At 39.8% G+C, this 13,565-nt stretch overlaps 1 protein-coding gene across 2 annotated transcripts in view; it reads right to left on the reverse strand.

Moving 5' to 3' along the window:
* The window catches only part of LOC141800895 (mannosyl-oligosaccharide 1,2-alpha-mannosidase IA), a 264,860-nt gene that overhangs the window by 64,481 nt on the left and 186,814 nt on the right, over positions 1 to 13,565 (reverse strand). The window lies entirely within an intron of this gene.

Below are 13,565 nucleotides of genomic sequence, written 5' to 3' on the forward strand. Positions count from 1 at the left end.
ATAAATGGAAATACACTACAGTTGGTTAGAAGGGCTCAGCTTATTTCTACAACTACTTGTGTATTTACAAATCATGACCCGTCCCTTTAAATCCCACTTCAGATTAAAAATATGACATTTATGTGCTGTATTTTACAACTTTCTTAAACTTTTTGTACCCCTTGAACAACTCTTAGAGTTTGTGTTGTTTTGCCTACAACTCCTAATGCTGCTGTCATGTTCAGGTCTACTCTGTGGCCTCTGTTGACCCTTTTAAAATACTCAGGACAGAAAGCTTATTCATTTAAACTGACCTCTGACCAGTTCTTGAAGTATTTTTTTTGGGTCTTTCAACTTTGTTATTGCTTTCTTTTAGTCAATTTGCTCATTGTGTTTTTTTCCTTTGTCTTGTTCTGAAGAATTTGTGAAGCACTTTGTGACCTTTGGGCAGTGAAAGGTGCTTTCCCACTTTATTATGTCACTTTCCAAAACCTAGCCTCACATTAGAGCCGACTGACTATGGTTATTTCAAAGGGAATGGGTAATTGCATTGTTTGGAGGTTTAAGTTTCTCAAAGATAAGTTTTTGTTGCATATTCCTCTTTTTTTCAATTGTTGAAAAGTGAACATATTTGTGATTTGGATGGATTCATGGACACATCATCTCAACCACTACAAAGTGTGCAGGGAAAATAAATACTACAGCAAAGATGCAGCGGGATAGAGAAAGCTTCTGCCAGACCAATCAACTTCAACAGAGCGATCTGATGAAGAGGAAGAAAAGGGGGAGGGAAGCAGAAAATGGGCTGAATGGGAGTATCTTATGACGGCATATAATGGCTGAGTGGCCTTGATCAGCAGCCCCTCTCTGTCTGCCACTAATGGAGTCATACATCGGCCATCTCTGGGAGTTAATCTGACCATCACCAGGAGGAAACCAAAGCAAAGTGCAATCTGCTTGCTGGACTGACGCTTTCCTATAACAGGAAATAGAAAAAGACTGATAAGAATTAGTTATTTTTTTTAGATTTTATCACTACCTATTCTGCTAATCGATTCCCCCCACCTCCTCATTTATTTCTACTCCCAGTATGATGTAGATCTTTGAAGGAAGAAAAGATCAGGATGTGTGATAAAGGGAAAAACTACATTTATTCTCAGCAGACTTGGATCACCTCAAACAATCGCTGATAGGATAAAAAGTTCTGTTTTTATAGCGTCTCAGATATCTTTTCCCCATTTATTCAATTTACGCAACAATAAAAAGGAAGCAAACATACATTTTCTTATTCTGTCTGCTTGTTTGTTTGTTGGCATTTCACCAACAAATAAAGGAATATGAATCAAACTTTATTTTGTCTTTATTTAATTTGCCTTAATGGTTCATTCTTAAGATTGGCTTTGACACGTGCAATATCATACTGATTGTTCAAAACAAAATCAGTAAAGAAAACCACAAAGATATTTCTTCAACTTCACTTTTTAGGGACAAAAAGAAAAGGGCCCTGCACCAATTCTTTGTGTTATTCTTTCATTGTGTTTTCAGTGAATATATAGACTTGTCACATGCGAGTCTGAGCCCTCACACATGCACGTTGGGTTTCATTTGTAACACATTTGTACAAACTAAATGTGACATGTACCACCTGGGCTCTGTCACCCTGTGATAAAATACCTTCCTGCAAAGATGGCAGCCGTCCTACTTTTCAGAAAAAAGAGCACCTCTTGGCTCTGAGCTGAGTTAATACCTGATCTCAAACCTCTCCACTTGGGAAAGGGCCCACAACTGTTGGCTTAAGCCTGCATGCGCATTAACCAATATATCAAACTCTTTTTCACCCCAGACTGTCAGAATGCGTTATAATCCTATTTTCAACCGTCTCAGGGTGATGGGTTCACTATCCCACAGCCACCAGCCAGCGTGAATACCTAATCCTTTTTGTAAAGTCAGCATTCATCTTCACCTGTACATTACCATGGACAGAAGGAAGCAGACGGAAGCAGAATACAGCGTGATATGAATGTCATGCACACACAGCAGCACTTTTTCCCTAAAATATGAAGAGGACAGGTTCCAACTAGTATTTAAATAGTCTGTGCAAGGACAGGAAATGACTAATGCTCCTTTCTACCTGAGCAACAACCATAAAAATATTAATGTGCAAGGTTCATAACTCCCACTAGGATAAAGCAGGCAAGGCTTGGAGGCTCCCCGGAGTAAAGAATCAAACTAATGACCCAAGTGGGGAAATTAAGACGCCTGCAAAGCAAATAATAAAGAGGAACTGTGCAAAGGAAAACAAGAAAAAGACAAATGAGAACTGTGTTAATATTAAAGGAGCATTTAAACACCAGGACTTGCTAAATACAGGAGACATCCCAGAGCTAAGAGTGATAAATGCTTAAACTGGAGCACAAAGAGGATATGAAAAAAGCACTGGGTTCAACAGAAATTAAAATCTCAGTAAAACATGGAGGAATTTAATAACTGTGACAGATCTACAATAAAAGTAGAAAAGTGGTGATTGTGTTGTATGATTTGGGTTGACATTGTGTTAGATTCAACTTAAAGTGCTTTAACCTTGGCTGTGCATGTGCTAGCACTGTGCAGCTTTAACTTTAAAATACTAAAATAAAGCAAAAAATCAAGACATTGAATACTTTCTATAATGAGCAAATATTGCACCCCACCAAAAATGCAGCAAATCGTCTCTAATCTTACAGATTTATGCACACAGTCCTCTCTTCTATAGACCACAAACATCAACTGAGTGTCAAGCCTCTAGGAATGTGACACAAAATATTAAAAATCTTGTGAAATATTAAAATTTAATGTGTCATTGAGCATTAATGAGAATCTGAGTGAAATATACATCCATAACTGTCAGCAGGACTTGTTTAAAAGCAGCTTATTTTACAGGTAGGCCCATTTTCAGGGCTGTGTGGGCCGGGCACCTTACGTGATTTAAATTGCGATTCTTTGATATTTACGATTCTTGCGACTTTTAGTTCGCTTTTTTTAACACCAGCCTATGTGAAAAACTTAAATGATGATGATAATGTCTACAGACTATATCAGGAGCCATATTTTCCCATAAAATACACAACACGAGAATCACAGAGAAATATTTCACCCTCTGCTGGAGAAAAGTGGTAACTTTTTCCAAACCAGTTTATAAAAAAATACTGAAATAAAGAATTTGAAATTAAAAAAAATAATAACTTGACTAAGAATCCTGATAATGATTTTGTTAAACAAAAAATCCTGGCATTTTTTTTTTTTTTATTTCTCCCCCACCCCTAACTGAAAATATTTCAAAAAAGGATGAAAGTTCAGCTGTAGTATTTCCTGGCACCATTAATTTTGTCAATTTTATTGTGAATATAGTAAAAAGATTTTGTGGTTTAAATGAAGGTGAAAAAAATATCATAGGTGCAATTGATTCTTCTGCCAATGTTTTAATGATAAGTTGAGGGTCTTTTGTCTCTAAAATATCATAAGAAAAATAAAATGAATACAGAGTTTCCAAAAGTATATAGATGATACTTTCAATTAGCTTATTAATCTAACAGTCACAATGAAGCTTTCACATTTTTGTTTTGCTGTCACATGGAGCAAGAAAAGAAGCTTGTGGTAACACTGGAGCCAAAGCAGAAGATTATCTTGGCTTCTCGCTTGATTAAAATAACAAATAATTCATATTATTTTGTTAGAAGCAGCTGAAAATGAATCCACATTTGATTAATCTGGCTCCGCTTTAGTACAAGAACTGTGCTGAGTGTGGAGATGCCAACAACTCCAAGTTCTTTTTAATTTTTGGAACAAAATGAAATATCTTTATCTATATCTTTAAATTATGACCAATATTTATTTTTTCGTCTGAATTTTCCACAAATGTTTTTTCTTCTACATTAAACAATAATTATATACAATGCATCACCACCACTTTGGCATTTGAAGCTTCTCACCTCTAGCACAGAGTGACATACGAATGGATTTTCACTGATCTAACATCCTGACATCCTGTACAGGTGTTTTCACATATTCATGCTTGTATGAGCTGTGACCTGTGTGTGTGTGTGAGTGTGTGTGTCAATCTGTCAATGCTTAGAAGAACATGTGCAGAGCGCACTTCAGTCCTTCCCTTGAAGTATAAAGCCGAGCGTGACCACAGAGATATTGTATTTCCTGCATGACCAGGCAGGCAGACTGTGAGCTCACACCCTGGGTTGTGACTGAAAGGCCAACAGTTGCAAGGCATAGTTGTAAAATACTCAGGATTGATTTTTTATTCAAGCTTTTGTTTTCCTGACCATCAGAGTGTGATCTGTGCCAGCCTTGACTAAATGAGATCTATGACTTCAATCAAACCTCCTGCAGAGATGATACTGGCTGCAGAAACATTCGATCTGTATGATGCAAGCTGCATGTCAGAGGAAAAGCAGTGAGACTTCAGAAGTCCTATGGCCAGATTCGACCATGCTGCTCGCTAAGCAGCAAACTGCACCATGGGATTGCGAGTATTAAAAGCATTTCATGCAGAGAATCAAATCAAATGGATGAAATCACAGCAGGAATCATAACACTGGCTGCCAATCAGCACAAAAAAAATCAATAGCAGCAGAGAGACTATTCTTGAATCTCATCCTTTCATAACTGAGGTGAAATGTACAATGAAATTCATAATAGTGGATAAAAAGTGTTGCAGGGGAGCAATATTTCAGACTGGAAACAGGATTATAATTTATCACTGGGGTGCAGATGGAAGCTTTCTTTGAAAAGAGCCCCAGAGACTTTCTGTGTGGATGCTTCTGCCTCATGCAGCAACGAGGGACTATGAGCTCAGATTCAAGATATGCGACAGTGAAAGAAGCCACTGTGAGGACTAAAAAGGAGGAAGAAATAAAAAGAGGGAAGAAATACGTCCTCGGAGACTTTGTTTTAAATGGTGGTGTTCTGGATGTGATCTCTCTGCCCTATCCTAGCAGAATCAGAGAGACTGTAAAAGAGGACTCAAAGTCCCCTGGACCTGTGAACACTAACTCTCCCACGGACACTCTGTCTGTGTCCCCTACTTCCCCCTGACACACACTGAAGCGTGGGTGGAGTTTGTGAGCTGACTATCCCAGAGCAGTCGCACTGTTCCTGCAGAACAGAGAGAAGGCAGAGTCTGGCTGGAGATGACAAAGAGTAATGCAACGATTAAGATAGAGAAGATAAAGGCAGAGGAAACAGAGGAACGAAAGGGGAGTGGTGGAAACTCACTGCTGCAAGTCATGACCACAACCTTGAAACAAACTATATCATTTCTTTCTCACAGCAGAAGGAGTATTATCGTTACATCTCCTGTGTCTAGACATGTCCTTTTGACTGACAACTGAAGGGCTCCTCAGCAGCAGAGTCTAGGCTACATTACCCAAAGCGAGCCAAAGGTCTGGCACTGTAGCTGTAATGATACATTAAAGTCAGGAAGGGGCTATTTGTTGGCAGGGAAGAGTTAGGAGAAGCTTGACAGGCGTTCATCCTCTCTGGTTATTCTTGCTCCCAAATCTCTGCTGGCATGACGGCTGAGATACCCAGCCCATTAGCTCTCATGCAACATGCAGAAAACAGACCAATTACAGCGTCCAAATGGGACGAGGATAAAGCTGAGTGCATCCTTCTGTTAAAACTACATGCATGTATTTGTAATGTGAGCTCTGTATAGAAGACGATAAACCAATAATTCTCCTGCACTGTTCCACATGCGTAGAGCTTCCTCCCGGGATGGAAGAAGAATGATAAATAAATACATTTCTTCAGGCTGCAAACTGGGAGATTTCATTTATTATTTCTCATGTAATTGATTACCGCAAGTAGGCTTTCTAACCTGGTGCACAATTAATGTGCTGCTTTTTATGTGCTTAATTAACAACCACTGCAGCTCCATGAAAAACACACTCAATTACGTCTGCCATTGAGGAACTGCGGCTGTTTGCGCTGTATGGCAGCATCGGGGACAGCACAGACACATTAATCAGGGAAAATGGAATTCAATAAGACAGACTAAGTCCTCTGGACCGAATCGTACTATTTTTCATATTGTTGTCATGCTGCCTCTGTGGCAATATCGCCGCTCAGGGTTCCCTCTTGACCCCGAAATTCACTTTGAATCAACTTTACTGTCAACAATGACTGCTGCTGTGCTCCGGCTTGTTTGTTCGGAGGCTGCGGCCGCCCCGTCTGCTCTCCGTGACACGGTGTTTGTGTTTGTGGAGTGTGGGACATCATATTCAATGTGCTGTACCTTTCATATTTGGTGAAGAGCGGGGTTGTTTTGTCTCCAAACAAAGATGTACAAACTGACAGTGGCACACACGTTTTATCGCCGCAGCTCATGTTTAGAGAGGTTGACACCCAAAGTGATTCCGGAGGGTTTTGTTTTGAATAGGAAACGGTTTTAGACACATTGTTTGCATTCAAAATACCTTCCTGACTGCATGAGCGACGGTTTGTGTTTGCAGCTTGAAAATAAAAGCTGTGTCAAAATTTCCATGTGTTGCTTTGTTCTTTTTGACTTAAAAGCTTTGGCTGGATTCCTGGTTTAACTTTTCTCTGGGTATCTTAGTAAAATCAGGGCTTTCAAATTTCTAAACTGCTCAATCAGTTATAAGCACATATCCAGTCAAATCTGTATCCATACAGAAGCTTGTTTCTCTTACTTTGCTCTAAAATAGTCTGCATGCATCACTGTGTCTTCCCACCTCTTCAGTGACAAATCAGCCACCAGTCTCACCACATACACAGACACTCCTTTTCCAGGAAGGCATCGATTGAAGCCAAAGCCATCAGGATCGATACTTTCCCTGTTAAAAGCCCGCTCTTGGGCCCTTTAAATAATGCTGCTCTGTGCACTGAGGCAATAACAGGACCACTTCTTACTAAATCAGATTCTTCTTATGTCTTTGAGGGCTGAAAAACACCCAAGAAGCCATTCAGTCCCTTAGGTTAAAGAGTAAAAAATAAGCTGAAAAACATTCCACTTTGTGGCTGCTGCCATTCAAAAGTAGTTAATGAAAACTTTAATTGTGTTCAAAAGTTTCTAACTTGGTCTTTTCTTCCTTTAATTGCTGATAGACAGCAGAGCACTGAAGCTTGGAAAAACGGCCAAACGTGTGAATGAAAGGGCCTGGATGCCACAAGGCTGACATCATTTCTTCCTTTAGAGCATAATGATCCTTGGGTGTTCATTTCTTTGGAGTCCTTCTGAATTGCATACCAGAAAAAAAAAGGACCAGAATCTCAGCAGTCTTTCAAAAAGCACTCATTGAAGTTGGGGCTCATTTGGGCCGGTGCCAAAGCCCTTACTGGCTGAGTCCAATTACCCCGACAGGAATGTGTGCTGCAAAAACAACTAATTGATTTTTTCAGTTGAGGGAAAAAACACTGACATACTGATTGAGAGGAAGTAAAGACACATCAAGAACTTAAAGTCCCACAAGTAAAAGCTTGTAGTCTCTTTTTTAGCGTTAAAACTAGTGCCATCAAGGGATATAGAAAATTAATCTAATTAATTTCAGGATTTATAATTAATTAATCTAATTAATCACATTTTAATCTCATATCTGCTTGAGGTCCCCAAATAAAGAATTTGAATTCCAAGACATTGTAAGTCTTGTCAATCATAATCATGCTTGTAAACTACTATGGGTGAGAGCGGTGCGCTCTTTGGATGAGAGCTAAGCATGGATATGAGGAGCAGATGTGAGATGACAGAGGCATAGCGAGACGCTGCAAGTTAGAAAAGTTCAGGCAGCTCATGCTCAAACTAAGAATGTATCACAGTACTTCAAAGAGAAAGAGCAGCGCAGTTGTGAGAAAAGACGACGGAAATCATGGTGTGGATCAAAAGATGTAGTGCCCGAGATGATACGATCAAAAAAAGTATTTTTGTCTGTTTTCTGGATGAAAAACAGGAAGAGAGACATCAAAGAAGAGACTCCACTCTTTTAAGATAGTTTTGGCATTCAAGATGCGTTGAAAATGGCTGGCAACCAGGGTGTTAATTTTTATAGTGCATTAATTTAATCAACGCGTGAAAGTGACAGCCCTAGTTAAAAAGTTATATAAGCATTGTAATTCAATTCAAAGCCTGGCCTGGAGTGAAATATGTTTAAAGTAATACCAGATGAGGATAACATGACGGATGGCAACAACTATGTTGTTCCTATAACGCGTGGTGTGCAACGAGGTGGCTGATGCAGTCACTGATGCTCAAACGTGACTTCAGTATGAACCAACATGGCAGGCGGCGGGGTAGTTGTCATGCTAAATGTAGCCATTTTTGACATCCGTTTGACTTGCTTGTAAAATGCTTGTTCATCAGCTGTATCTGTTGTGCTCCCAGTCCTCTGGGTTCTCCCCACACAGCAGGACATCTGACTCTTATTATTCAACATGCTCAAAATTTAGGATTTCAAACAAGAGCAGCAGGATTCACCTTCCAAGCAGAATGACACAAAAACACAACAAAACAAACAAACAAACAAAAAAAATGTGAGCAACACATTTAACAGAACCTCAGACATGCATGCACCTCTGTTACCACCCCTGAGGGAGGGTCAGAGGAAGAATAACTTTCCCCCAACATAACTCTCCCATGTGATGCACATTGCATGAGCTGGTTTCAGGTAAATACTTGTGGCTGAAATGCTACATGGAGGAAATAATGGTATCTTTAATTAAATCTCTTACCCATGATCCCAGCACGGCTGAAGCTCCTACAAACAAGCTGCTAGCTCATCGCTCAGTGACAGATTTATTCAGCGAGTGGGCTACTGTTAACAAACTGTGCAAGACCCTAACAAATATTAAATAAGCTGCACGCTCCAATGCATAGAACATCAGAGAAACTATAATGGAGGATGTGAGCTGCTGGTTATGAGATGTTGTTCTTACCAGTTGCCTCTTAATTCTATAATAAAACCTGAGAGATGTAAGAGTGGAGCGCAGCGCAGGCATTTTAACTCTGCACAAATGAGATTAAGTGTTTGTACACAGAGCAGAATGAGGGTTTCGGAGCGGGAGCTTTGCTTTCACGGCTAAACCTGCGGCGGGGACTTCAGAGCGGGCAGGTTACAGTGCGATTATGATGATCCCGCCTGATCTGAGGGAATGAAATTTCTTCCAGGACTACATTTTGGCTCCTCAGCAGAAGGAGACCAACAGATAAAAATGCAGAGGCAGCTTCTACACACACACACAGGCACAGGCACAGGATCTAACACATACGGACTAACACCAACAGGCTAGTGTGGGTCTAAGCACTGGCTAATTTAAACTTTCTGCAGTAATTTATTTCCTCAGACTCCAACTGTAGAGCTGCTGTGATGCCAGGAAAACAATATGAGCAATATGAAGTCTGTACAAAGATAAAATGTGTTAAAAAATGACTGATGGGAAAGAAAATATGGACATACCGTTAGGCACTGTGAACACAAAGTTTATCATCATCTAGACCAAATTACTTATAGCTTATAGCCCCAAAAAATAAGGTATGTTGAACTTGCAGCCACATGGTTATAAATCATGATAGTGAACTGACAAAGTTTGTACGCTGGAATTTAACAGGTATGACGGTGGTACTTTAGTCCAAATAGGCATTCTCTAATCCTGCCCAAATGTCTGTTGGCTAACACTATTTTCATACTTGGTGTCAGCTTTTCAATACTGAGCTGAAACAGCTATGTCTTAGATGCAAAAAAAACTCAAAATTCAAGACATAGTGTACAGGGCACAAACCAGCTTTTTTAAAACACCTTTTTTTTTAAAAAAAAAGTTAAATTTCATATAGATATCATGCAAACAGAACTGGATCTAAGCAGACTGGGGTCCCTTTTGGGTATTACACGTCACTTACTAATGTTGAGAACCTCATAGAAGCCCTCTTTGAAAGAACTAAAACTGAAAAATGAATTACTTTAAACTGTCCAGTAAGTGTGAATGCCTCAACCTAAATAATCTGTAGATATGTAAAAATATCACTTTCAAGGTCAAGCTTAGACGTCAACACTATTTGGCTGATTCATGGTACTAAGGCCATGTCCACATGTAGCCAGGTATTTTCAAAATGGATATCCCCTCTCTAGTTCGTTTTTAAAAATACTTTCGTTCACAAACAGTGTGCAAATGCACAGAGTGCAGCTGGAGGCATACCAAACCCATATTTGGTAAAGTTTTTCAGACATAAAACCAATACAAATGAGCCCCCGTCATTCAGCTGTGACATTTGAAAACCAAAAATTCTGTTTACCGGCATCTACGCAAAACCATGAAACCGGAGTTTTCCAAAATCTTCACTTTGGCTGGAGTTTTCAGAAAGCATTGGACTTAGTGATGTAAAGCTGGGGTTTCATGTGGATGACGGGTATACATATGAAGATATATACAGTTTCCCAAATACCCGGCTACTTGTGGACATGGCCTAAGGCTACTAGGTGAAACCCATGCTAAAATAGTTTGAATTATCATGTTGATGTTGACATTTGAGTTCTTACGAGCACCAACAATGGTGGCTTGGGGAAAAAGTTCCATATTTGGCCCATTCACAGTGTATAATGGTGGAACTGCACAGAACTTTTGTCTTAACTCTCTACCATTGTTTTTGTGTATTTCATCATACTAAAATATCCTTATTCGCATTGCATACAAAGTACAGCTGTGGCTACATTGGACTCTGTTGGCTTTGGGGTGTTTGATAATTATCTTTCTATACCAGATGGTGAGGTCAGAAGTTCACCAACTAGCTACAACTATTCATTATGTGTGTTAAATGAATGTGTGCGCCAAATATCATGGGGGGAACATCAGCTTGCACCAACTCACCAATGCAGCCATATTCAGCATGGCTGAAAACAAGCTGCATTTTATCACTTTAAAGGTCTCACAGTTTAGTGTTTGGTGTTGTGCCAAAGTAAACATATTTCTTCAACTCTAAAACTTATGTAGTTAGTTCCGTTTTGCTTTATATCACAGGGTGCACTACTTCTTCTACATTATTACAGCATAGACATGCTCAGTTCATCTTAGCAATAAATCCCTACCTACACCGACTCACCGTATATATCTCCTTCCTCAGCCAGACTTCATTTTCCCATTTTTCTCTGCCTCTCTGTGGGACTTATGTAAGAGGCAGCCAGAGCAATGGGGGGAAGGGTTTTCAAGAGAAGTACTGTACCCTTCAACTGGCAGGAGAGTATATCCCTGTCTCTCCCTAAAGGACAGCTGAAAATGATCCTCTCCTTGCACACTCGAATGAATATCAGCACCCTCTGCATCACTGGGGCTCAGATTTATTCAATTGACACCCCCATGCAGTGTAGAAATCACCTGGCATAAATTCACCCCTCACCTTTTTCTTTTGACAAACACAGCCACAGCAGGGGGGTGATTTAATTCCTCCGAAGCTGATGTGATGAAGAACTGAAACAAAGGACTCATATTGGCTGCATCAGCTTGAGCTCCAGTGATTGGACTTGTGCGGCTTGATGTGTGGGTTATGTTAAGAAACCGAAGAACTTTTTAATGATATGGAACACTTTTACTCGAAGAAAAACCAGAGCATGTGAAAAATGAAAATCTGGGCAGGACCTCCTGCAGGAGTCAGAAACAAAAATGAAGCAGAGAGTAAACCACTGTTCCCTGGAAGCAAGCTACAAAAACACACGCACAGCTTCATGGTGCTGACAAAAACAGGAGAAGAAGATGTAATTGTACCCAGGTGCCTCAGCAAAGAGTTTATTCCGAGTACATTCTGTGTCTGACTCAGTGGTCCATAATAGCACAGTGCAGGTGCATATTGCCTGCAGGTAGCCAGCATTTTGGTATCATTATGGCCACGGGCGAGTGGTGTAACTGCAGAAATCAGGTCAAATTAGAAGGCAGAGAGTTTCAGGGCCTGACATCAGCCATGACTCAGCAGATGACCTGTTTGTTTCTTTAAAAGCAGAGGTCTTTGTGTCTCTGACATGGTGTTGCAGAATCACATTGGACAGTACTATGTAATAAATTTGCTCAAAGGAAAAGTTGTCCTGGTACAAAGTGAAATATTAAATGAAAAAACACTTGAGGGCTTAAGGGCAAGACAGATTCCATCTGAAAAGTGTAAGGTGGCACAAGGTCTGGAGCAGAGGTGTCAAAAATTCCATTAAATAAGTCATACAGGACAGTCTTTTTTTCTGGAAACGTAGGATTCAGTATTGGTAGGTCATTTTGTGCCACTGTCCGGCTGTACGCAGGGTGCTGTATAATAAAAAAGCCTTTGGGGCAATGGTTGTCAGGTCCAAGTTGAAGAAGTGGTGCAATTTGTTGGCAGATTTTGTTGTCGCATTTTGGACCTGGCAATAACACTTCCACTTTAATTCTTGTCGACAATTCAGCTCTACAAAAAGATACTTGGTGCAACCCAATCAAACACCTGAACAGCATATGGGATGAATTATGGTGCAATATGATGCAAAACAGTGTGATCAATAAGATTTTTTGACATGATACAGTCAATAAGATACAATAAGATACGAATATGATACAACAGGATAAGACGCAATCAGTGAGACATGATCAATATAATACGGTGGTACTCAGATAAGATATGATACTATACAACACGATAAGATAAATAATGACAACACGATGTACATCAAGATACAATAAGGTATGGTATGGTGTGATATAGTATGGTAGGGCATAAAACTATAAACTGCAGAACAAATTTAAATACTAGAAAAGCACTCGGAGAGCGCAGACCTCTGCAAAGCATATTGTGATTGTCACGCAACGCTTTAGTCCTACTTTAATGTTATACTCCCTTTCAGCAGACTGTCTGCTACAATTTGTTGTTAGTTGCAGGTTTGTACAATAATTTGTTACCTGACAGTGTTAGAAATTATAATTACCCAGAACATATTTCTTATTCCGGATCTTAGTATCCAAAATATTGCCAGGATCTGGATCGCACTTTTACATCTGTGAGAATTCATCGTGACCTTGTCTTGTATTGTTTTGCAAAGCAATCCGACCATTTATAGTGATATTATATATGCATATGGTGAAAACAGCCCTATCTCACAATGATAAAGAATCCTTTGAAAAAATCCTGGATCCAGACGGTGATCCAGATCACCTCCGAAATTTAAATCACTTCACTCTTATCCCATTTGGAACATTTCCTGAAAATTTCATCAAGATCTGTTTGTTACTTTTTGAGTTATTTTGATTACAGACAAACAAACAGACATACTCTCCCAAAAACATAACCTCCTTGGCAGAGGTAATGAGATGCGGGTGAGGTCATCAACAACGTTACATTGACGTATCAAAACTTTGTCCAACCCCCCTCAACAGACTGTTTGCAAGGCTGCATGACATGATCTCACAATCTGTTTTTTAAACTATGAAAGTGCACCATCATGACAAAAACAGGTGGCAACAAAAACCCCTGGTGATCCTCAACATCAAAAACATCACAGCCAGCCTTTCTGTGCCACCCCACCAACTTCAGTGTTGCCAAGATTTAAGTCTCTGGCAAGTAAAGCAAAATCTTCAAACAA

The sequence above is a fragment of the Halichoeres trimaculatus genome, unplaced genomic scaffold, assembly GCF_033239565.1.
Source record: "Halichoeres trimaculatus isolate MK-OKI-2021-1 unplaced genomic scaffold, fHalTri1.1 fHalTri1_scaffold_12, whole genome shotgun sequence".
In the NCBI taxonomy this organism is placed as follows: Eukaryota; Metazoa; Chordata; class Actinopteri; order Labriformes; family Labridae; genus Halichoeres; species Halichoeres trimaculatus.